Here is a 24,672-nt window from a genome sequence, read left to right as displayed (position 1 = left end):
GTTTCAATTGTATAGCATATACACAATATATATTATTGTATTGTATAGTTTTTTTGCATAAAACATACATATTTCCCCACACTTCCCCCACTTTCTTGGACAATTATGTGCAATAATTACTCAGCGCAAAAATGTATTAATTACACACGCAGTACCTGACATCATTAATGTAGTCGGACACGTTTCAGCCACTTGTGTTCACGCCAGAGGGAACACAAGTGGATTTGATCGGAAATCCAAGAAGAATGATAAAAGTGATTTTGAATCTCCGTCATATTCCTTTCATATATAATGTATTCCATTTTCTCTTATAGGCCTACTTAATGCAAATGGTACTTAATACATTTTTATGTAGCGCTTTTCACAAATCCCTAGGAGACTTTACAAATTTGTTCTGTAATGGTTCGGTTTTATTACGGATGTGTGATATACATACTTTCATTTAGAGCCAATAACTGTCCAAAATGTGAGCCTTTATGTCAGCAGCTGCTGAACCAACGTCAGTGAGATGTATTTAGATTTGCAGTAATGAGAGTACAGTCGCCATGGAAACATGCCAGATCCTTCAGACATGAGCCTTTATACAGTGAGGTTGTTTGTCCTGCATCTCAGCAGCAGAGCTCACTGCTGAGAGTGAGATATTTGCTCCGGTGTCACAGTTCATTCTCCGTCTATCAGCCAGACTTCAGACTGGACAATCTTGTTGTACAGAATGAACACCACCAGCAGAGGGCAGCAGCTGACTGGGAAGAAAATAAAGCCATGGAACCAATGCAGTGAACTAGTAGCTTATATCACAGTCAATTATGATACTAAATATGTTCAATTTAATATATATTAAAACAGAGATTATATATCGTCACCTTCCTAAAATAATGGCCTAATAATAATGGTCACTGGTACAATTGAATAGGTCATGTGATTCTACTCCTTTAGTATAATGGCGTATGTCAAGCATGTGACTTAGGCTGTTGAGTTTTTTGAAAAAAGATTTTGTTTTTATAAAATATTTTTTTTTTGCCTAAATCATCTCCTCATGGTGCTGGCCACCTCTGGTAAAGTTGCCTACATCCTCAGTTGAACAGGTCATGTGATTCTACACCTTCAGTATAATGGCCTATGTCAAGTGTGACTCAGTTTTTTGGGTTTTCTGAAAAACCTGAAAAAATGACTTAGGACATTATTTTAGGAAGGTGACTATATAATATTACGATTTAATAGAAATCAATAGATTAACCCTCTGAGGACAAAAGAGGCCCCGGCGAGTCAAAGCGATGTTTGACAACACTCCTACTCCAAAAGAGATAGTCCAAAATTTCATTTTACACATTTATTTACTATTTTATCCATATATTACGCTAATTTTGTTAACTTCAGGACTTTTGTAAACTCGTTTATAGCACCAAAACAATTGAGTTCAGGTTTGTTTTCACAAGAGATTTGAGAAATTTCAAAAAGGGAACATCAACTTTTCAGCTTTAGGGCCAAATTATCTCTTTACACATTGCTCTGGAACAAATGTGGGCGTCACTATACAGAAAGCGGAGTTTGTTTTGAACATTTTGATGTGAAACACATGGGTATCTGGTTATATTCAAAATATCCTTAAAATGTGAATTTAAAAAGAACTGTAAAAATGCCCTTAGACCTCAGAGGGCAACAACATGTTAAGCATATAGCTCTTGCTCTAATAATATTAGCAGGGTTGCAGTATTAATAGATAACTTAATGTGTGATATGACAGTAGGCTCGTTGCAGATGAGCTGTGCCTCACCTGTAAAGCGGACGGAGGATGCGGCAGGTAATGAGCTGCCAGAAACTTTTTCTGTTATTTTAACAGTATTTATATATTCATATTATGCATGTGCATCATTCCAGCAACTATCACAGACATTCTAAATGAACGGCGACAGCCCCCCAGGCTGACGACGGCACGGGACACACCGAACAGACTCGCGTCACTGACCTCGCCACACTGTCCAACGGCCGATAATCGGCTTAATGTGTCCCGGCTTTTAGTTTCCCTCCCTACCTGATACCACTCCACTTAATCCCTTTGTATCACCACACCCCACTTTTAGGGCTCATTCAGACCAAAGCAAGCGATCCCCCACAGAGTTGTGCGGCCCTGGGAGTGTCGCTGAAATGGCCCATTTATGTGACAGTCTGTTAACCGTTCTCTCTGTAGCCCCACCAATGTAGCACAATATTTTTTACAATTATTGTTTTCCGTCTGATCGTGCAGGGTTTTCCCTACCGTCGTGTGTGGCTTGGATGTAGCCCCCAATCCATTTTGGCCACCTAAGCCAAATCAATGTAAAAATCAATGTGAGCATCAAAACTGACCTAATGTGAGCATCAAAACTGACCTAATGACTTTTTCAGATCAAACAGATCAGTAGTTGGTCCCCAGCGGACTTCTTTAGCAAGTTCTGTGCTTACGTTTTTTAGTGTTGTTTAGGAGTGTTCTTGAATTCATTAATTATCTGCTCTTGGTTTTCCAAAGTGTTAGACACAGATATGGAAGTAACAATAATGGTCCAAAATGATGAAAAATTGCATTTTTGTTATTGAAATCATAGTCTCGCATTGCCAGACCTTCCTCCACAGCGCCGCGTAGGAAGGTCTGGCTAGTCCACATAGCTTTCTGGGATGGGAGAAAAACATGCTCTGGTTTATTGCCATTTCTTTAAACCAATCACAATCGTCTTGGGCGGTGCTAAGCGTAGGACGGCACCACGGTGCCTCTGCAAAATAGCCTCTGGAAGGAACTTGTTTTGGTGGAACGTGTGTACGTTCAAAAGTTGTTTTAGTCGTGCAACAGAAAACTCAGATTGGACAGATAGTCTAGCTAGCTGTCTGGATTTACCCTGCAGAGATCTGAGGAGCAGTTAACCATAGTCCTCAGAAATCCACCGGAGGTTAGAACACCAACACAAAGGAAGCGGAAGGTAACGGACATCCAAAAACGGACATCCGAAATGAGGGACATCCGGCGGAATTTCCGGCAGAACGAGAGCAATCCCGGAAGTGGAACGTCGTGGATATAGACCACTGAAAACTTTGCACATACGTGCACCGGAGTCTTCCACAAACCAAGGGAAAACACTGTTATGATCTCCACATTTCCAACCGCACTTGAAAGCAGCTTCATTTCATGGACAGAGAAAAGAGAGTGCCTTACACAAACTCCTGGGCAGTTATGCACTTGGGTTTAGTTTTTTACCCTTTGTAACAAAGTGGCCGAGATTCCCTGCACACACCACTTGTTCCTTGTGCTTTGTATTCTACATTCTTTGTCCACATTCATTTTGAACATTGCTCCAGTTATTTGTTATATTGTAAACATTTTCAGTTGGCTTTAATTTTACCATTGCTTTTGTGTAACATTACTATTCCGGGTTTTTTTGTTTTGAAATTATTACATTTTTACATTGAGACTGGTTTAATTTAAAGCAAACACACACCCACGATTGTAAATGTTTGTGTCTTCGTACTCACCTTTTCTTTGGTCCACCATTCAGGAATGTTTGGGGAGGAGCCACGGAGCACTTCCTGTGTATTTAAGGTGTTGATGATGTCATCACCGACATCATTGGAATGAACCAACTCATTTTCTAGTGGGTAGAAATGTTTTGTAGGCTTACCACTGGGAAATAGTGGTGCAGTCCTAGATTCAGAGCCCTATATAGGTGGTTACATTTTGCCGCTCAGGAGAAGAAATGATTGATTGATTGATTGATTGATTGATTGATTGAGTGATTGAATGTACAGTATAGATACAAGTGTGTGCTTTGTTTCATTTGGTCTGAGTAGATTTTGTTATTTGGCTCAAGATTTCTTTTGAAAGTTTCAAGTTGGTATTATTTTATCTTTAACTTTGTCTCATTAATATGTGTATTTGACCAGACTGTAAATAAGATTTTTTCTTTTTTTAAAGTCTACCTAACTATCATTTTGAAAGTCTCTGCATTAGCTATCTGTCTGCTTCAAAATTCATTTCATCACAACGCCTGGAACAGCCTTCCTAAAGACCTGAAGGCAGCACAGAGAACGCTGATATTTAGCAAACTAAAGACCTGCCGTTTTAACCTGGCTACCTAACCATTAACACACTGTAATAGCAATGCAGCCTGAATGCAGTGAAGAAGTGTAGGTAGTTGAGAAGACTATTTCACTTGTTTCCCAAACCAGAGTGCAGTTACATCACAGCCTCCTCAGGCTACTCACAGGCAGGGAGTGAGTGATACATCTCACACAATACGGAAAATAGGGATTTCCAGTTGTCACTGAGATGTGTTTGATGTCAAATGAAGAGAAAATGTGAATCGCATTGAAGTGCCTAACTTGTATCCAACTCATTATTAAAGGAGTTAGGTACTTGTGAAGGGAATTATGTCTAAAATAAGGCCCTAAGGCCTGTCAAATCTGACTCCAATTACCCTTTCTCACTCCCACACACAAAAGCAACCTGAATGGTAGACTCAGGAAGGAGAGATTAGTTAAGTTACATCTCGTCCACCACAGGCTGAGACGAAAATGAGACAAAGAGACATACAGGCTGTCAGTAAAAAATATCTTGATTTACCCTGACATGTGAGCAAAGTGCTGAGGTCACAACAAGTTCTACAAACCATATGAAGATATGGGTCATTTGTTTCCTACCCTAGTCTAATACGACCCACAGGAGCATTTCATAACAAATCGCCCCTAGCGGTGGCGGAAATACAACCTCATATTTAAACCAGAGAACGTAACGTTCGGGTTTTGAAACGTAAAGGTCGCAATTTAAAAAATGTATTAAACGCCGCAGCTTGGTTATGCTTAGACACCAAAACTATTTAGTTAAGTTTAGAAAAAGATGGAGGTTTGCGTTCAAATTAGATGTTATGGGACGTTCATAAAGTAAAAAAAAAAAACTTAGCAAAAACAGATAACTCAGTTGGTAGAGCGGGCACCCATATATAGAGGTTTACCCCCCTCTCTCCCCTTTCATGTCATCAGCTGTCCTGTCGAATAAAGGCCTAAAAATGTCTAAAGAATTCCTCGCCACGGTCACAGTTTGGTTAGGAACCGATAATACAACCTGATCTGACAGAATTTCGTGAAATGAACAAGGCCCCTTAACTCAAAATCTGTGGCAGTTTCACGGAATCGCAAAACATTCCGTGATGGGCCCACGGAAGAATTCGGTGAAATAAACACAGCCCCTTAAGTTAAGGAAAAAGTCGTGGGTGGGCTTACGGTTCCGTGACACGCGGGAAGAACGGGACTGAAAAGAAGAAAGCGACTTTAGGAACCATCCTCCTTATGCAGAATTTCAGCCTTACATACTGCTCGCTACCGTAGTCGCTCTTAATGCTACGTCATCTTCTCAATGACTTTACATTGGTATTGTTTTCCGTGGTGGCCACACGGATTTGTCACACATTCCGTGCCACCACCACTTAATGAGCTGTTAACTCATTAAGGGAGACCAGGCTGGATACTAATTAAGTTTAGAAAAAGATTGTGGTTTGGGGTAAAATCTGACTTTACTTTACTTTATATATATTTAAGTATCTTTTGGTTTTAATTGTCTTGTCTCTGGTAATCCTCTTGTTTTTAATGAATACATTTTTGTCAATTTAGGGGTGGATGGGTAGGCGGGTGAATGGGGCGGGGGCAGTGGGGGGGTATTGTGTTATGTGTGTATATCTTTGTGTATGTGTGTGTGTGTGGGGGGGGTATTGTTAAATAATAATAGGGGGGATAAGGGGATAAATGTTAACTTTAATATTATGCACATTGAAAGCGGTGTTGTAATTCTGATTGAACATTTGCCACTTTGTGCTACATTTATACATATGAAAAGTGATGATAGAGTACAAAAAACAGCTTTGATTCCAGGTCTGTTGAGGACTCATCTGACTCAGAATGTATCCTTAGAGAAAGTATCCTTATGGTGGATGGTTCTTCTCTAAGCCTCTGTAGAAGCTGCAATGTTTATCACAGATGGAACAATGTACCACTTAAGGGTGGTGTTGGAGAAACAAAATGGAGCATACAAAATGCAAAGGAGTCATCCTCTGGGGAGAAGGTACTAACCTGGCTCCGCCCTCCTACGTACTTCCGCTCAATTTTCATTTTCCTTCAGTACTACGTCTGGGTTTGTGGTATATTCTTGCCAATCTTTACCGGTCCAATCAGCGAACAGAGGGAGTGGCTGAGAACGATGACGTTGAGGTCGTTCGCTAGTTTGAGTTGTAGTTCCGTAATGGTGGCGGAGAAAGATGCGAGCGAAGCCATTCGGTCCGTTGTGGCAACGCTGCTGAAAATCAAGAAGTTAAAACCTGAGCAAGAACAATCTTTGCTGAGTTGTGTTGGTGGCCATGATGTTGTGGCCCTCCTCCCCACGGGGTTTGGGAAAAGTTAGATTTTCCAGCTCGCTCCGTTAGTGGTGAAGGAGTTAGCTAAGGCTAACGCTAGCGATGCTAAGCCGACGTCACGACCAAACGTTCGCGATTGGTTACGGCAGATCCAGAGTGGCTCTGGGCAGATTCAATAGTTTTAAACTTCAACAGAGTACCCGCCTTCAAGGAAGTTAACACTTGTCAATGGAGAGTGGCCAGACTCTCTGGACAAATGAAATGGACCAGAGTCTGGTAGGACCAGGCTAATGTAGGACCAGGCTAGTGTACCAGAGTCTGGTAGGACCAGGCTAAGTGCAATTTGTAATTTATGTACCTAGAAATGACCTTGGCACTGAAGGAAAATGTCAAGAGGTCACCAAAACATGAGGACTCATCCTCTGGGAAACATGATTATGATTATCCACAGCTAATTAAATAGAAATCCAGACAATAGTTTTTGAGATACTGTGCATTGGACCAAATTGCTTCGTAAAATAATTTTTTGGGGCATTTCTGCCGATAATGGATAGGACAGCTCAGATATGAAAGGGGAGAGAGGGGGAAGACATGCAGGAAACAGTCACAGTTTGGACTCGAACCCTGGACTTTCTGCATTGAAAAAATAAACCTTTCTATATGTGCGCCTGCTCTACCAACTGAGCTAACCAGCAAGACTTGTATATAAATATTGTCGTTCCTTTAGCATGATGCATAACCTAAAAACACAGCCAAACTTCAGTCAGTACTTAACAAAGCCATCCGAAATGTCTATCAGGAGGGATTGGAGTAGGTAGTCAAGTAAGTGCTTTGCTGAAATCTATCAAAAGCAGATGCTCAGAGAGAGAAGCACAATAATTCATTCCACCACAGTGAAGTGAGAAAGGAGAAAGGAATGCATTCTGTATGATCCACTGTGTCCAAATGAGTCTCCAGGGAAATCAAAAGCAGAAATCACAATACGGGCTAACAAGAGGCCTAAGAATATCTCTGCTTTAAGCATCCATTACAAATCACATCACAGAGATGAATACTTTCTGGGGATGGTTTACCTCAGGGATTTCAGATTGTTACAGTTTAAACTGAAGTTTTGACTGTCAATGGATGTTGATTTGGAAATAAACAAGGTCTATATACATGACTGTACTAATGAGGTACATAAATAAGACATGGATGGATTACTGAACGGGCCCACCGAGCACAGGGGCACAAGTGGTCAGGGGCGCCTGGTCCAGAGTGTGAACTGCAAATTACAGTTAACATTTCTTGATTGAGTTAAAGAGGACCTATTACTCTTTCGCGGTTTTCTCTCTCCTTGAGTGTGTCATATAGCTTTTGTTGTGCATGTAAAAGGTCTGCAAAGTTACAAAGCCAAAAGTCCACGTCCAATGGAGTTACTCACTCCCACATAAAACACAGCTGCTGAACTGCCTGAAACGCCTCATTTGGGCCAGCCTTTTCATCCATCACTCGTTTATGTCACCATGTAGCACATTTGTATAATGCCCACCTAGCAGCTAGTTTACATCCTCCAACAAAGCTAGTTTGGCGGCGGTATCGCCATGTCGGAAAAAACGCGGTTCAACCATGGTTCAGTAAACAGAAGGATTAACTTCAAAACTGAAGCTCAGGATGGATTCATGCCAGCTGTCTGGGACACAACTTGACCTTGCAAGCTGTACGTTTTTGCCACTTTTATTGTTGTTTTACAATTTACTTTGCAGGTTTGCCTGTTAAAGTTAAAAGCATGTCGCATGACTAGCTTTGTTTGTAGGCCCACAATTAACGGAGGATTTCAAACAGAGGGTCAGTACTGGTGTTCCAGCACAGACAGTGTGAGACATTTTTAGTTTTTTGAACATTAAAGCATGTAAATGTGTTCTAGTAGAAACACAAAATACAAGTATGAACCTGACATTCAGCATAATAGGTCCTCTTTAATCAAATGACTACGAAGAGACACAAAATAACAATAAAGCTATACAACTATAAAATGACCACATAGAGATGCAAAATTACGACCACAGAGACGCTAAACGTCCACAGAGGGTTTTTGGTCTTTCATACTACTCGCTACCGTTGCTGCTCTTAATACTACTACACTGAGAGCCACTGACCAAGTGTCAGTATTTTACAAGCTGGTAGTAAGAACGGGTTGCCACAGAGACGCTAAATGACCACAGAGAGACACTAAATGACCACAGAGAGACACTAAATGACCACAGAGAGATACTACATGACCACAGAGAGATGTAAAAACAAACCCAATAGATCAGAATCAGATTTATTGGCCAAGTATACTTACAGTACATACACAAGGATATTTACATATCTGTTCCCCATGGGTTCATTGTCTCATAATCCGTCCATGGTTTGGAGACGTAGTTGTTTGTTTCCTATGTGAGCGTTCAGATAAATATTATGGTAGATAATAATCATGTCTCACATGTAATTGTTTCCTTTGCTGATGGCAACAGGCAGCTGTGATCACTGTTTCAGCCTCTGTGGAAATGCACACTGGTGCTCCTCTAGGTGGCACTAAGATGTCACAGTTCCACAGATCCCTCCGAGCACGCACTTCATTTCCTGCTTTCTCACCACATTATTATTCCTCACCAGCAAAGGCCCCTCAGGCAGAAGGAGGAACTTTAATATGTATATTTTCCAATGGCCACATTTAAGTGTTTCACAAACAAGGATAATTATTTGTGAATGGTGGCTTGTGAGAGGCTCCCTGCTGACCCCTTTACCTTCAGCTGGCATGTGCCTCAGCCCGTTTGTTAGCCCACCCCTGCATCCCCCTCAGATCTCTCCTTTCAGTGCGGTTTAATTGCCGTGATCTCCAGTAGAACGAGGGAGCATTAAGACTAGTTAGGCCTGTGACAGCTGCTGAGAACACACTCACTCCCACAGAGGAACTTTACAAAAGTCTCCAAGTAGGAGATGGTCGTAGTTCTACCGTGCAGCAGCGTTGCAACTGAAAACTACTATGTTATGCTGTGTATTGTGCTATGCTGAGCCATTTATCATGTTAATGATTCTGCCCAGATAGATAGCTTATAAGCCCAAATTTCAAGCAAAATATTTCAGTAAGGCTTTAACTAAAAACCAATGCTGCACCTATCAGTAATAATCTCTCTCTGCCAACTCTTGGCTTTGAGTACTGTTGTTAACTCCATCCCTGTGTCAAATAGACCTGAGCCTTCAGCTCTTTGTCTGCCACATTATCTTCAGGCAATTCCCCCGTATTAATAAAGGTTAAATACACAAAAATAATAACTCATTCCACAACTACAGTGAGTACAGTAGGACACATTACAGTAAGTGGGTCTGTAGACTGCATGTGATACATGTAAAACATTAACAGTTTGGCCCATTTGACTGTTGTTAGTGGTGTTATTTTATTATTCATAGTAATGGTGGCCAAAACTACATAAACAAGAACCAAGTAATATCCGAGATGCAGGGTGTTCATTACATGTAAAAACAAATCTATAACACATAATCCTCAAGCTCAACTAACCATACTGAATCAATAAGGGCTTTTCACACAGGGAGAGATCATTCATTTTCATAGAGAGGAGAGCGGGCAGGTAGGGGGGGCGCGGGCAGTTTGACAGGTGATGCAACCAGTGGGCGCAACCCCGTGAAACTGTCGCGTTCGTGCTCGTCACACGCACACGCCCGCCAGCTGCAAGAGTTGAATTGTGTTGAACTTTTCCCTTTTGCGTGCGACGCGCAGTGCAAACCAATGAACAAGAGACTGATTCTTGCTTGTTTGTGACTTCCCTAAAATATCAAACTGAAACGGTTATCAGGACATAGACAGCGGGGCTTTTGCTTGTCAGCGCATCGGCACAAGACTGGATTTATCGGGTGACGTCCGAAATTATGACTATTCTAATTTAGCTAACTTTAGCTAGCAACGATAACAGTCCGTGGTTAGGAAAGACTAGGATTGCCACTATTTGTTATAAATCGACCTGTGATTAGGGAAATATGATACCACAGTCAGCTAATCTCATTCAGCTGTCCAGCAGGGATTAAAGTTTAGATCAGGCCCAAAAAAATCAAGCCCGACCCTACCCGAGCCCGTGCACGTTGTGTCCGAGCCTGGCCTGGCCCCACACATTAACTGTAAATTTAAACCTGACAATATCAAAAAAGATATCTAAACTCTAGCAGGGATCCCAGACTGATCACATAAAGTGGCGTATGAATGAAACGGCAATTCATATGCCGTTTTTGCGTGTTATCAAGACGCATAATCGCTTTTTAGCGTGTTTATCAACGTCGTTCAGCCGCCATTAACCTATATTTGTGAACTTTCGCCGTAGGGAGTAGTATGAAAGGAAGTAAGTCTGCGGAGGGAAGGTGGTTGGGGTGTCGGATGGGTAAAACACAGGACTTTCACCCAGGAGAGTTGGGATTGCGTACCGCATGTGGCGTTTATTAACTGTTTTTAACAATGTTTCTTTCCTAAACTCAACCGTTTATTGTTTTCCTAAGCGTGACGTTGGTCACCGTCGGGTTTTTGTCGTTTTTTTGTCGTTTTTTTTGTGTTACTAAAGCCTTTCCCAATGTTATTTTCGTAAACCCAACCTTTTTTAAATTTTTTTTACTGTTTAGCGTGTGACGTTGTTCTCGCGATAGTACGGCACGTTCTTGCGATAAGACGCCACGTGGCAATGTGTTTACATCCGCTGTATACAGCGTAGACATACACGTAGATAGCTCAAAATGCGTACAGATAACACGCTATTTGGATTTAGGAAAGTGGCGTGTATGTTTATGCAAAGTCATGATGCCATGTTGGGGATACAGTAGTGCACAGAATCCCCATGGTTACCACACATTGAACGCCTGTTGTTTAATCGCCGAGCGTTGTCCCACACATGACGAGCGTACTAGACCCCGCAGCTCCACGCGACTACGCAGGCAAAGTGTCGCTCCCTGTATGAAAAGCCCTTTAGTGTTGCTTAGTGGCTTTTCAGTCCCTCCAAAAAAATGCAATTATAATCAGCCAAAGTCCGCATATTGATGCGAGGGCCGCATTTTTTCAAATACGCCGCACTTTCGCCGCATAAATTGCCGATTGCATGATTTCATAATCCCTGCATTTTCATTGCAAAAAAGTCCCATAATATATCTTAGCAGAAAGTTGAAGAATGTTGCCATTACTTCACACAAGAGCAGCCATTTTCCCCTGTTGCCATGGGAACGTTATGAAGTGACGTAATTACGCAACGTGACCATCATCTAAAAGCAGGGTATTGGGGGAATTACTTTTTTTTCTCTTTTTTCATCAAACCGCAATTTTTGGAAGTTCCCGCAATTTTTGCAAGTTCCCGCAATTTTTGCAAGTTCTCGCAATTTCATCGCATAAAATTGCATAAATATCGCTCATATTCCATCGCATTTTTTAAGAAAACATGCCGCATAATCAAGGATTTTTGCCAGCAAAAATCACAAAAAAACTCTGCATTTTTCTGGAAGGACTGACTCTGGAAGGCTCATTCTATTAGACAGCTAATTGAAAGAGTGCAGAAGCCACAGAAACACTTGTGATGTGATACCATGGTTGCAGATAATGGCGGTGGCTGCTAAACTATTAATCTTATTAACAGTGCTTATAGAGGCCTAATTATGTCCTGAACTGAATGTAACAGTTTGAAGCAGCATCTAAAAAAAATAAAGTATTTTATAAAAGTAATAGAATCAGCAAAGTCATGTTCACCTTTAATAGATTCTGTAACATTAACAAATTAGTTTTCCTCTTTGACCCTTCCAATGGGAGCATCAGATAAAGATGTCATCACATTGTTAGCAATGTGAATGCAGGCCTTTCAGAGTGCAGCCACTACAATAAGAATGCAGGGTAGTTCTCAGGGTATTTGTGTGTAAAGCATGTATGCTGTAGCTTCAACACCATTTGTTTGTGATAATCTGACAGAATGCAACTGAGTGCATCAAAGTGTTTTGGCACAGTTGCTGTCTCTATCTGTGGTTGTCTGATGCAGAAATTCATCCGTTTTCCCGAAGCAGTGCGGGGATGTGTTGATCGTAGGCTACCCACGAAATCTAACCATGATTATAATCAGCGCACATTCAACTCTATATAACATCGGCTTTTCATGGACAACATAATAAAATAGTGATATGTTGTGTTTTCATGCCTCACAGAGGGCTTGATCATCCAGAAAGGTGGTTTCACTGTAAAAAATTTTTTATAAAAAAATATTCTTTATGCCTATTGAGCTTAACAGTGTGGTTCCGGAAGTAATAATCATTTCATTCATTTTCTCCATAAGGACTTTAAATTATTAGCCATAATGTCTAAACCAGGGATCATTCAACGTTTTTTAGGCCAAGGACCCCTTAACTTAAAGAGAGATGGAGTAGGGACCCCTACTACTGTAAATATATTGTATAAAATTAAGTTGTATGTTAAACTGGGCCGGATGGATAGAAATTAATGGATATATATTATTTATATCATGTTTTAATGTGGAAGGCACAATGAATCTTTAAGCTTAACTGTATGGCTACCTTACCTCATAGTAAGCTTATCAATGTGTAAATTAAATGATTTCTTTTCTCACAAATAGGCCAATTTATCTTTGCTATTAATAGATTGGATTCATATTATTGTAAATTTTTCGACAGAAACTTTCAAAAACATTTTAAACTTGGCGGCCCGCATGCACTTATTCTGAGGACCCCCTAGGGGTCACAGACCCCATTTTGAATAGTTATGCTCCTGTAGAAGCCACAACACAACCTTGTTTCAAGAAAAACATGTTTTATTTGTGATGTAATGCAGAAGTAGTACACTAACCACAATCCTAAGCGTAACAGTGGCAGCTGTGATTGGTGGAGCTTGCTGTTACCATGGAAATGTTTACCGCACCCGCGAACGCGAGCGAGTTGCTACCATTAAAGTCTATGATCGTTTCTGTACACACAGTCTTGTAGCCTGCCTTTTGCCTTTTTTGCCGTTTCCAAAATGTTCTTTTGCGCCAAATCAAATGTTTTATGGTCACGATTAATCTCTTAGCTGGTTGGCTCAGTTCCAGGCTTAAAACTCTTTATCTAAGCATTTAATGAAACGTCAATGGAGATATTGAAAGGTGAAAATCCCCTCCGGAACCAGAGCCGCGGGGCGGTCAATGTTGAGCTCTATAACAACATGCTGTGAATTCTTTTACTCACATTAACCTGTTGGTTGCATCCACAACACGTTGTTTAACAAGAGAAACATGTTAATATCTCATATTTTAATATCTCTTATCTTACATTCATCACTAAAAGAAAGTGGAAGACACACACACTGGCAGTGTATGTTAGTAAATGGAATATCTCCAAAACAACCATAGGACATAGTGTATTCAAGAACACACCAACATGTCTTCTCATGCAGATCGTGTCTGCCAGCCCCAAACATTTATATAATAGCTGTTTCATCCTGCATGGATCCCTCTGTCCTAATTGTGTTTTCTATAACAAGCCTTTGTTCCAAGAATCTTCATTAATTCTTGCTCAAACTATTTGAGATAGAAAAAGAAATTTGTGCTCTGACGACTTTGAAACCCGCCGCTGAGGATTGATTGCTCCAAACTCAGAGCTAACTTTTTTTTTATGACTTTCCCTGGTTAATTGTTTGTGCAGGATGTGGCCCTGCTATTAGCAAATCCATAAATCCCCAGCAGTGTCTTTTCACAGGCTCAGGGGAAGCACTGAGGCACGCTAATCCTTTCTCAATCATTGCGTTTGGAGGCTAGAGAGAGCCGAGCTTCGATAACCAAAAGCCATCTAACTCATCTGTGGCAATGCATCAGTGCTGTTGCATAACCAGGACAAAGGGCTCTGCAATGTTTCCATGGCTGAGCATATTTGCATGTTTACATTTTCACCATAGACATTATTAGGCCAAGTGTTTGTTGTTAAAAGACATGGGACTTAATGACAGAGCAAACTCATTTATTAGGATTTGGGTAAGACAGATTGCCTTCGGCTTCTAATGCTAAAGTGGGTGATAGGCAGCATTACAGCATACATCTTAAGCAAATAGTATTCAACTCATTCAGGAGTACCCCGAAAAATGAACACATATTGCTTGTCTCTTTATTAGGGCTGTCAATCGATTACAATATTTAATCGCGATTAATCACACATTTTTTTTAATCTGTTCTAAATGTACTTTAAAAGAGATATTTTATTCAAGTTTGTAATGCTCAAGTGGTATTAGAGACTCGACATACTGCATGCGCAGAACAACCAATAGGATCTCTCTCTCTCTCTGAAAATGACCTGTGATTGGCCAACGTCTCCTAAGGCCGGTTACACACTGCAGGTGTGGCGTGAGCGTGGCGTTTCTGTTGCGTGTCAGCTGCGTGGATTTTGTCTGTCTTTACACACCAGAAATGTGTCTGACGCGGCGCTGCTGCTGCTGCTAGCCTTGTCTGGACACATGGATGTTTCCCATTGATAAAATGAAATACCACGTTAAACATAAATATATACTGATTTGATTACATGTCATTTGTTAATATGTATTTGTGTCTAAATGTCATATAAACATATTTTCCTATTCTATTTTGCCTGGAAACGCTTCCAACATGCTCGCGTCTCGCGTGAAAAATAGGCGTCGGTTCTATTTCTAGCAGGCACACGTCTCACGCCGGCAGTGTGTAAGCTCTCACCTGTTAACATGGGAGCCGAAATATAAACGGACACGCCACGCGGCTGACACGCTCGCGTGACGCGTCCAGTGTGTAACCGGCCTAAAGCCTGAACACAGAGCCAATAGCAGGTGCAGATGTCTAGTTTGACGTCTGCACCTTTGACAAATAGCCTCTTCTTACCTCATCCTTATGAGGTTCAAATTGACAATAATCAATATAAATGTTGCTTGCTGGCCAAATTACATCCGTATGGCTTGGCCCTCCTTAACAGTAGAACCACTAGACATTTAGCCTAGTCCGACGCCCAAGTGAGTCTGTATCCTCTTTTTCCGCGGTGATGGGCCATTATCGCGTCATCACTCGCCATCTCTATAGCGCTGTGTTTCCATCTCTATACAGCAAGGAAACACGCATACGCAGCCAGACAGCTTATCTAACAGCTTCAACCCACACAAAACTAATAGTCCGGTCATTTGCGATGTGTGTTGTTCAATTTAGTTTAGTCAACACAAAACGTCTGTGAGCAACTCCTGCGAATAAACAATTGTTCATGAAAAAAACACATTAGGTTCTATCTGATGCTGTTTTCAGTTGTAAGCAGCATACAATAGGGTCGCATGATATGAGGAAAATATGCGATAACGTTGTTGAACATCCCGAATAGTGATATTACTTGCGATAAATAAACAGATAATAAAGAATACTCAGTTCTGCTGCTTTCAGTATTCTGCTGAAATACAACAAAAACTGCTTGTTGAATTTGAAACTAACGAAATGAAATAATTTCATCAACCTTCTTTCACTGAACAAATTGAACGTGGAATTCATAATAAAAGTGACAGACCTCTGAGTGTCTTTAATGTTATGTCGCAGCCTTTAGCGATGTGTTTATTGCGCAAGTTGATATTACGATGGCGATAAAATACGATATATAATATATATATAATCATGCAATCATCCCATCAAGTCATCATCCGCCACTGCGACGATTTCACTGCCCTTCTGCATACTACTGCATGTTATGTGGATGACACACTGATTAACATAACTGAGGCCAAAATACATCCTACACTATGAACCATCCAGACCTCTCAGGTGAGCTGACGAACGTACCTGCTAAGAGCAAAGTTTCCAAATGATAGACCCATATCTGACTTCATTTGATTTATTTAGCACAATGTTAAAAGAAGACACAACAAAAAGTATACATTTAACCCTTGTGTTGTCTTCCCGTCAACCATGAAAACAGACACTTTGGTTGTCCCTATCTCAATGTTGTAGCTGCTTTTTTTCCAAGTTTTTGTGTTTTTCTTTTCAACTTTTTGGTCACTTAGTTCAAAACTGATGTTGCTTTATCTGACATTTTGTGGGGTTTTCCTACATTCTGTCACTTTTTCAATGTTTTGGGCATTTGTTTTCAATTTTTTGGACGCTTTTTACAAAGTTTTTGACGTTTTTGCCTGGTGTTTTGTCATATATATATTTTTTTCTACATTTTCAGCGCTTATTTCGACATACCATATTTTCTGATCAAATTTGACAACATGAGGGTTAAGAGACATAAAGTAAAAAGGACATGCAAAGGAAACCCAGAAAACCCTCAAGGGCCTTGGCATGTTGGGTTCCCTAGAATAATTTAACAATACCTAGCATACAGTCAATAAAAAAGTTTAAAAAACATATAGTCTATGAAAAAAAGGACAGAAGAAAGGAACAATTAGGACGGAAGCCAAAGTGTAAAGTTGCATTCATAAGGGAATGTTTGCAGGCCAGGTTTGTGAGAATACACACATTTCTTACACTTGCCATAACTGACCCTAATAAGTCACTGCAGTGTAGTAATTGGTCCCATAATCTCCAAACAAAATGCAGTTGAATGATATGTCGTCTTTGGAGATGAGAGAGTGTCGTCGGGAGAATGATGGCCTATTTTGCAAAGTAGAAAGTGATTCACCGGGTTTTCAGCTGTGAGCTGACACCATCTACACCTGTATGATGAAGTAGAGCTTGGCATATTGTACCTCTCATTTGTCTTTTTCTGTCCCTCCCTCTGGCTTGATTCCTTTTTCCCACCTCACACTGTAAAAAAGAATACCTATTTTCTTATCTTCTATTTTGCGCTGCAGAAAGCCGGCCCTCAGGCTAGTGATGTGGATTTTGATGTTTTCAATAACTGCTGGCCTGGTTACCATGATATTCGCTATTGGTATTTATGGTCTTCAAAGGATGAATGCTGAAATAAAAGGTGATATTTTTCATGACGCCTTGATCTGTCTCCTAGACCCCTTTTACACCTGGTATTAAAGGAACACGCCGACTTATTGAGGCTTTAGCTTATAAATCCATACATACCCTTCTTGCAGAGAGTACGCTTGGAGTTCTGCGAATAAATCACTCCGCCCAAGTAGCAGAAGTTGCAGTGTTTCGCCTTCTGAGAATATAGTTCCCAGTATGTATACGGTTAGAAGACGGCTGTGTCTCATATGACCTTGTTATTTGTACACGCTGTGACTCTACAAATCACAACATGTAAATAGGAACATGTTGGCGTTATTTTGTCACTTATTGGGAGCAGTAGGTCAGATGGCGCCGGTAACCTCCAGGATCTGTGCTAAGCTAGGCTAGCGGTGGGTGCGTCAGACAGAGTTACGACACGCACAGAGATGAGAAGGGTATGTATGGACTTATCTAACTCTGGGGGATACGGTGAATAAGACAAAGTCTCAGTAAGTCGGCGTGTTCCTTTAACACATGTCAAAAAGTTAATGAGAGGCTGGCTGTCTTGATAGAGAGATTCAGCGTTTCCTGATTTAATTTCCAGTTTATCAAGTTTATGTTGTAATGCCCGCGTCTTAAAATGTTTACCGAATGAACTGTCAACCGAGTGGCAACGCCATTGGATGCGACACCGACTGACGAGTCAATGAGGAGCGAGTTGGCCCGCAGAGCAGCGGATGACACAGCACCTGGAGTCTGAAAGCCAGGTAGGCCTCAAATCCTTACCTTTCAGTCCAGGCGGCTAAGCAGTTAGTTCCTAGTATCACGCGAGCAAAACCAAGCTCTGTTATAAATCCTAGACATAACGAGAGTAGGCAAGTTCCTAGGGGTGGTTATGCCGTGACACTAGGCAGGGTTTCCCCCCGAAAAGTTTTTAGCTCGGTGGCAAGTGTGTTTTTGACGATGGCCATCATCAGAATCATGGACGGAATCTCAAAAATGAGAATTTACAAAAAGCTGTAAGACAGATTCCGTAGGGCCCTTCATTAAGGCAGTGCTAAAAGCTAACTGGACATTATAAATTTGACTAAGTCGAAGCGAAAAGACGCCATCTAGAGAAGGGGGGTGATCGCAATTACTGCTGTGGAATTGACATTCTTCTGAATGTATCAAGACAACAGGTAAACACGGAGGAAGTGTTGAGTTTGCATTAACAGCAATCCCAATTAAACAGGAGCAGATTAGAAAACAAGGAAGCTTCTTACTAAAATATGGCTCTACCATGAACCTGCTTTAAATAAAGCCAAGGTTCCGTCTGCAGTTAAAGTCAGTAAACTAACCCTGGCATGGTAACTGCAAAGCATTACAGGCTAACATACAAGTGAGTGTCTCATAACACATCCTGTCATGCCCACACAAACATGGAATCAGCACCACTCGTTTTTAGTCCTCTGGCACCATGTGGAGCCATAGCTATCTCAGGCTTTCCACAGTGCTACATATGCTCACACACACACCACACAGTGGGATGGACAGGCCCATTTGAAGCTATGGACACGAGCTTGTCAACCCCTGCAGACTGGTAGCATTATTTCCTGCAGCTGTGTGGACACTAAAGCAGTAACAGATAGTAGGGTCCGAGGCAGCGTGTTGCTCAGTGATATGCTTGGAGCTGCCTCCTGAGCTGTTGTCATGTTTCGGCTGTCACTGACTCCTGTTGAAAGTCTAGGAAGGGAGAGAAGAAAGAAAAAATGAGACCTGTGATAATTAGACATAGAGCACAGAGGAGCACTGGGAGAAAGGGAGGAAAATAAGAAGAGAGGAGGAGGGATAAAATGTGTCTTAAACCCTATTCGCACAGGACTAGTGTTACCTGGGGAATGATTGTAATTTGCAATAATTGTGGAGGTTGTCTGTGATCTTAATCCCATGCAAATCTGCAAATCATGTGCTAATCTGTCAAGGAAATGACAAATTACACACCATATTTAGCCAAACAAAGAGGTATATAACTTACATATAACTTGATGTGAAAGTGTGCTGTAAACGATGACACAATCCCTATGACAGTTGCTATATTACAGTTGTTTAATTGGTTTGATTGGTTTGTTCCTTTTCTTCAATTTGTGCGTCTCGCATATGTCCGTGAACAAGGATGATATGATGGTTTTGAAGGATGAAAAGGAAATGAGTTGGTCCAGGTTGAGAATCTTTTGCAGAGCACTCCAGTCGCGAGCGGCAGCAGATGGAAAAGATGCGAGACCAGAGGCAGAGTTGGTTTTATCGTACGGCGAGTGTGAAGGGAGGGCCAATTGACAGATGGATATAGGGTGCAGAGGTGTGTATTGCAGGGGGCATTTGCGGCAAACCTGATATCGGAGTGGTAAAGACTGTCGTGTTTTGATAGAGTGGTCTTGCAAGCAACCCTGTATATAGTGTCACATGGGTAGAATTGTCATTTGAATGAGAGTGAGTTTGGCAGAAGTGTTGAAAGTAGAACGGTTTCTGTAAAGGGAATCAAGTTTGGCCTTGACCTTAGATTGCAGCTCATGGTTGATATATCTTATCCATATTCAGACTGGCAATCACCCAACAACATTGGAAATATTGGAATATTTTCCTTTTCTTTAATGACCTGCCCCTCTAACATTTGTTTAAAAAAAAAGTAGGACCCAATTATGTCCGAGCATTAATATTTATCAATGATGCATTCCACAGTCTTAAGCATTTAGAGTAAACAAACTGTTCAGGATCATTAGAGAGGAAATGTAAAGACAAAAGGTAGAGGCCAAAGGGAAGTGTGCGAGTCTCCTGCAGCTGCTGATAAAGAGTGTGCTCTGGCTAAGTGGATTAATTATTCAAATGCAGCTTGGATCTCTTGTGATTCAGCAAACATTAAGGTCCTTTATTACCTGCAATAAATCACATGAGGTGTAGGCAGACTGGAGTTTTCCCGTTAGTACAATAAAAGGAACAACACAGAAAGGCTGTGTGTGATGAGTCAAACTGTACATGACTCCATTCATCATGAGAACACTTTAGGGCTGCACAACGTATCATTTTTTTTTATCGTCATCGCAATATTAACTTGCGCAATAAAGACATCTCAATAGGCTGCGACACATCGTGAAAGTTAGTTGTTAGTTGAAGGAAAATATCAGTAGAAAACTGCAATTTATAATGTAACTGCCTTTTATATTCAGTGTTCAATTTGTACAATGAAAGAAGGTTGATGAAATGATTTCCTTTCATTTGTTTGAAATTCAACAAGCAGTTTGTATTTTAGCAGAATACTAAAAGCGGCAGCACTGAGTACACGTTAATATCTGTTTAATATATATTATTAAGTAATATCGTTATAGGGATATTCAAAAACATTGCATATTTTAGTCATATTGTGCAGCCTTTCAACACTGAGATCACAAATTTCAGCAAGGTGATCGCAACAACACGGTCTCACGGCAGTTCGTTAAATGGTCACATTATTTTTAATCTATTTTTCTCATTTTTTTCGTGGTTGCCAGCAAGAAATGCTCTATACGTTTATTAACCGGGAAAGCAAACGTCAGGAGGGAGGACGACTCACACGCCGGGAGACGCCCGCAGGGAACATGCAACAATAACGGGACAGTTAACGGGGAAACAAAACGCCACATGCGGGACGCGGCTTCCGGGGTGAAAGTCCTGAATTGTTTGACCCATCCACCACCCCAACCAACCTCCTTACGCAGATTTTCGGCATTTCATACTACCCGCTACCGTAGTCGTGCTGTGACCACGACATATGCTTCTCATTTAAATACATTAGTTTACTTTTTCGTGCTGGCCACCACGAAAAAAACTACAAAAACGTCCCTGTGAACACGAATCAATAGATTAAATAACGTGACCATTTCACAAACTGCCGTGAGACTGGGTTGCGTATTTACATGTCTACAACTTTCACTACTTTGATAGTACTTTTGGGTCTGGCTAGTCCACATAACATTCCAGGGTTAGGAGAAAAATGTGCTCTGGTTTATTGGCATTTCTTTAAACCAATCACAATCATTTTGGGTGGTGCTAAGTGCCGGACGGAGCCACGGTGCCTCTGCAAAATAGCCTCGGGAAGGAACTTGTTTTGGTGGAACATGTCTACATTTAAAAGTTGTTTTAGTCGTGCAACATAAAAATCAGATTGGACAGATAGTCTAGCTAGCTGTCTGGATTTACCCTGCAGAGATCTGAGGAGCATGGGTTCCGCCATCCATTCCAAAATACCCCCACTCCGACATTAGCGTCTAATTGTCGGAGTGGTGGCACTTCCATTGTTTTCAAACGTCCCACCACTCCGTTAGGGTTAGGGGTTAGGGTTATGGAACAGCAGCATGTCGGAGTGGCGGCATGTAACCGAGGAGCATTCAACCATAGTCCTCATGAATTGACCGGAGTTTAGAATGCCAACACAAATAAAGCGGAAGGTGACGGATATCCGGGCTGAAATGACGGACATACGGGGGAATTTCCGGCGGCACCTGAAAAATCCTGGAAAGGAAACGTCGTTGACATTGACTATAAATATCTTTATATTCTGATGGTTTGCTGACATTTTCCAGGCTCTACTGTAGGTATACATTTCAATAGAGAATATAATTGTTTGAAGCAACATCTGGCAGAGGAAAGACTCATAGTATATTCCTTTTAATCAGAGCAGGATTCCTTCCCTGTGGATGTAATCATACATGATTCACAATCCAGACCTGATGATCGCCTCTGCCTCTCCACATAACACAACACGTGTTTCCACCTCACAAACATCCTCTCTGTATCTTGACACAACCATTGTTGGATGCTGAATTTAATTATTGAGGCGCAAACGCACCAAAAGCATCTGATGCAAGCGTTTTGAATTACACCTATTGTTTTGAATGGCTGAATGCACACTAAAAGCGTTTTGACGCGCGTCAAACTGCTTTGAGATGCCTCTACTCCGACCTTTTTTTAGTACATTTCCTTGTATCCTTTAGGCAGGGCTCGACATTAAGGCTTGTCCGCTTGTCCGGGACAAGTGGAGTTTTTGTAGGGCGCGTGCAACATATTACTTTGTACTATGAAGTCTGGAGATCCTTTTTTCTTGTTGAATGGGAAATCTATTGTTGGGACACGTTTGTTTCTACTGTTTCAACTGAATTTTACTAATGCTGATAGTGTTTGGATGCTTTCAACGGTTTGTTCGAATTCTGCATTAGCAAAACCAATTTTTTTTTATAAAATGATGACTCTTTACCCGGACAAGGATGGACAAGTGAAACGTAAATGTACTTGTCCAAAGGACAAGTGCCTCAAAAAGTTAATGTCAAGCCCTGCTTTAGGTATCATAAGTTATTTTATTAATTTTTAATATTGTATTAATATTTAGTCCTACTATGAATGGAAACTAGATTGTATATATTTATGTGTTTGTGTATGTATGTATAGATATGAAATGTGTATATGCGATTTTGTTATGATTGAACTGTGTATATTGTTGTAATGTAATTTTTTTTAGAATGGACCCCAGGGAGACTAGCTGATTGCATAGACTTTCAGCTAATGGGATCCTCAATAAATAAACAAATAAATGAATAAGTTAACATCATTTAGAGGCAAAACTGTGTTTTCTGAGTAAAGCCCCACCAGCATTTACAACAGTGAAATCTCTCACATCTCTAATATCCAGTGGTGGAAGAAGTATTCTGATCCTTCTGATTTAATTAAGTAAAAGTACTAATACCACACTGGGTGAAAATCCTGCATTCAAAATGTTACTTAAGTAAAAGTATGCAAGTATCATCAGAAAAATGTACTTAAAGCTATAGTGCGCAGTTTGTCACCCCCATGAGAAATTAATAACAACAAAAACTGTTGGTGCCTCCACATGATACAAGCCTTCTGTGATTGCGCATCCCCCCACCCCTCCTCCACGCAGTTGCTAGTAGCCAAGGAGGACACGGAGGATTAAAAAAACATGGACTCTTCAGAAGAGGTCATTATCTTCACTCAAGTTTATGTGCGCGAAAGTCGCCGGACGACACAATCTTTTGAACATAGCCATACTGAGATACCCAGAGAGAGTTGTGTGGAGCTGATAGTCTTAATTAGTTTTGTATTAACTCATTTGGCAATGGCTTGAATGTAACGGATGTTCATTAACATCAAAAACTTACGCACTAAAGCTGTAAAGTATTAAAAGTACTCAATGCAAAAAAAAAATCCTCCCATTTTAGAAACTGGAAACAATCAAAACAGTTCTGTCAGTCAACTAAGTGTTTAATGGTCTAACCATTTCAGCTGGACTTGTAGGCCGTTATGTTGTTGGGTATTTTAATGTATAAACATTATAATTATTATTATTATGATTATTATTATAATTAAACATTGTATTTTATAAACTTGTGTGCAAAAATCAAAATTTTAAAGTAACTAAAGCTGTCAGATTAATATAGTGGAGTAAAAAGTACAATATTTCTCTCTGAAATTAGAAAATTAGAAAGTGGCATGAAAAAAAGTAGATTCAGGTAAAGTAAAAGTACCTCAAAGTTGTACTTAAGTAGAGTACTTGAGATTAACTTTCAGTTTGAACCTCATATAACATTTCCTTTTTTCATACTGTTGGATTTCACATCAGTACGTACGTACGTCAACCGGAATACGTGCCAAATCAAGCCAAGCCGGGATTACGACAGTAAAGAGTTTCTCATCAGCACAATGATGCCTTTCATCCCTTATCAGTCAGCCCTTATGATAATTGAAGCCAGTGTACTGTAATTCCTCAGGCGAAACCTATTGTACGGGACACTCCCCTGGATTTATTTGAGTAGAACTGCAAAAGAAAATGCTATCATCCCTTGAGGAGAAATAAAGGGGACAGCTTAATGGGCTGATCCCTTGATGAGAAAGATGACGATATGTCAGATATGCAGAATTGAGATAATTACAGGCAGGTGGATAGTTCAAGGAACGGCCAGACAGAGATGCACTGGCAGCATGCAGTGTGCTAAATAGACCATGAAAGCAAACTAGGAAGAGTGATGACTTCGGTCCTGCTCATTACAAGACATTTGTTTCTTTGAGTAGAAGTTCAGTTTACTTAGATACATGATATGGCGTACTTCTTCTGAATAATAAGCAGTCAAACAAGCTCCCCCAGACCCAAGTGTTTTCTCAGATGCTTTACCAACCCGGCTGTACAGCTGTATGCACCGAACATCTTTATGTTGCAGGGAGAGAACATTTTAAAAAAGTATTTGAAATATGGGTAGCTGAGTTTGATGTATCTACAAAAATAATGAAAAAATCATAGAAATAAAATGGATAGAAAGGCCACTGAACTGTTTCCCGTGGTCATTTGATTGGTACACAAC

At 40.7% G+C, this 24,672-nt stretch overlaps 1 long non-coding RNA gene across 1 annotated transcript; it reads right to left on the bottom strand.

Annotated features, from left to right (window-relative positions):
- Positions 1-388: 388 nt before the first annotated feature.
- Positions 389-3,574, bottom strand: LOC114546919 (uncharacterized). The gene is made up of 2 exons (XR_003691092.1): positions 3,502-3,574; positions 389-743 (listed from the first exon to the last, which is right to left on the bottom strand). It is a non-coding gene; the product is annotated as an uncharacterized LOC114546919 (long non-coding RNA).
- Positions 3,575-24,672: the final 21,098 nt, after the last annotated feature.

The sequence above is a fragment of the Perca flavescens genome, chromosome 20, assembly GCF_004354835.1.
Source record: "Perca flavescens isolate YP-PL-M2 chromosome 20, PFLA_1.0, whole genome shotgun sequence".
Taxonomy (NCBI): Eukaryota; Metazoa; Chordata; class Actinopteri; order Perciformes; family Percidae; genus Perca; species Perca flavescens.
Note: the sequence above shows the minus strand (reverse complement) of the source record. Positions and strands in the feature narration are given on the sequence as shown.